We start from the raw sequence: 2,449 nt of genomic DNA on the forward strand, positions 1-2,449 counted from the left end.
TATTTAATGTTCGGCTCCGCCCGAACTTAGACTTTCTTACTTGTTTAAATATACAATAGTTATGTAACCAGAAAAATGTTTGCGTAAAATGCTCTTGCTATATTAGGTGGCGCCAGGGTCGAGATATTTCGAAAAACCGTAATTGTGGTCCGATTTGTTTCGAATTTGTAGTTATTGGCCTAAAAAGCTTTTAATCGAAAGCGAAATAGCAGGTTCTACGCATATTGATTCGATGCTATTCATAATAGCTTCACTTGTGACTTTATTGAATGCTTCGGTAATTTCCAGAAATACCCTTAGGGCATATTCTTTGTATTTGTCTGATGAAAAACTTTTGTCCACGTTCACCACCAGACCCATTCGCTTTGCTTCTCTCTCTAATTCCGAGAAGGCAGAACAGACGTAGCCCTTTGTTTAACCGATGATATCGATTTGGGTCCTGCGGGGGTAGCGTACCTAACGGAAGTCCTCAACTTGTCAATGGCCACTCTCATCATCCCAGACATCTGGAAGGTGGGGAGAGTGGTCCCACTGCTCAAACCGGGGAAACCTGCCAACAAAGGAGATTCCTATCGTCCGATAACACTCCTTTCCCCGGTAGCGAAGACACTCGAGGCCTTGCTACTCCCGTACTTCATAAAACAACTGACCCCAGCGAAGCATCAGCATGGTTTCCGTAAAGTGCACAGTACAGCAACAGCACTTAACGCCATAAACACTCAGATAACTCGTGGCCTTAACCGAAACCGTCCCTGTGAGAGAACGATTCTAGTAGCGTTGGACTTGTCAAAGGCGTTTGACACCGTCTGCCATTCCACGCTACTAGAAGATATAGAGGCCTCTTCTCTCCCACAGAGGCTCAAACGGTGGTCGGCAAATTATCTGAGTGGTCGACATTCGTCGGTAATGTTTAGAGACAAAACGAGTAAGCAGCGAAAAATAAAACAGGGGGTTCCTCAGGGTGGTGTCCTTTCCCCGCTACTGTTTAACTTTTACATTTCAAAGCTCCCTCAACCACCAGAGGGAGTCTCGATTGTCTCTTATGCCGACGATTGCTCGATCATGGCGACTGGGAATGGAATTGATGACCTGTGTTCGAAAGTAAACGGGTATCTCTCCGAACTTTCTCGCTTCTTCACTGCAAAGTGTCTAGCCCTCTCCCCTACGAAATCCTCCGCGACCCTGTTCACAACCTGGACGAAGGAGGTCAGGCTACCGCTGGGGATTCACGTCGATGACACACCAATTCCGACGGTGAATAACCCCAAAATACTCGGAGTAACATTCCACAGCCTGCTCTCCTTCTCTGCACACTCAACCGCTATTGTCAATAAAGTACAGAGCCGCAACAAGGTCCTCAAGTTGCTAGCCGGCAGTACTTGGGGCAAAGACAAAGAAACGTTGCTGGCAACATACAAGGCAATAGGCCGGCCAGTTTTGAACTACGCAGCATCAGTGTGGTCGCCAGGGACTAGTAGGACGCAGTGGACGAAGCTACAGACTGTACAGAACACCGCACTCAGGACAGCGACAGGATGCCTCCTGATGTTGCCTGAACACCACCTGCACGGCGAGGCGCAAATGCTCCCTGTAAAGGAGCACAATATAATGCTCTGCAAGCAGTTCCTGATCGGGAGCCACAGAAGTGGCCACCCAAGCAGACAGCTGCTTGCAGAGGAGCCCTCGCCTAGGCACGTCAGGAGGCATCTATATGAACTGACGGACGAAGTCCAGAGGTTCATTAAGCAACCTCTGGACCCGACAGCGTACCGACAGGCCCTGAACGGCATTCACAGGGACTCAGTCTCGAGTTATGTAGACTCCAGACCTGTGAATGCCGTTCTAGGCATACCACCCCCGGACATAGACGAGACGGAGCTTCATCTGCCTCGGGAGACACGCACAACACTTGCACAACTTCGCTCCGGCTACTGCAGCAGGTTGAACTCCTACCTGAGTAGGTTGAATGAGGATGTGCCGAATGAGTGTCCGGCATGCGGAGAGACCCCACATGGCTCGAAACATCTCTTCGCATGCCCGGAAAACCCGACAACCCTAACGGCCTTGTCCCTGTGGACAAACCCCACAGAAGCTGCACGCTTCCTAGGGTTGCCGTTAGTGGAACTTGACGACAACGACTGAGATACCAACCGTCCTGGGCGGGGTTATTGTAGCCGCTACAACCACAACAACAACAACAACAACAACATGTCGCTCTGTCGTGCCTGCGTAACCGTAACGACCCAGATTTATATCTGGGCAACGACTGTCACTCCAACAACACTCCCCAAAAGTTAATTAGGGAATTTTTATGCGATTACAACAACAACATGTGCATGGCATGTATCTTTCAAAAACGAACCAAATCGGATCATAACTATGGGTTTTTCAAATACCTCAACTAGAGGCGATTAGCTCGGCGCTGGAGTCGCGATATTTAAAAAAAAAG

Source organism: Rhagoletis pomonella, unplaced genomic scaffold, assembly GCF_013731165.1.
Source record: "Rhagoletis pomonella isolate Grant_MI unplaced genomic scaffold, Rhpom_1.0 Rhpom_scaffold_00004, whole genome shotgun sequence".
NCBI lineage: Eukaryota > Metazoa > Arthropoda > Insecta > Diptera > Tephritidae > Rhagoletis > Rhagoletis pomonella.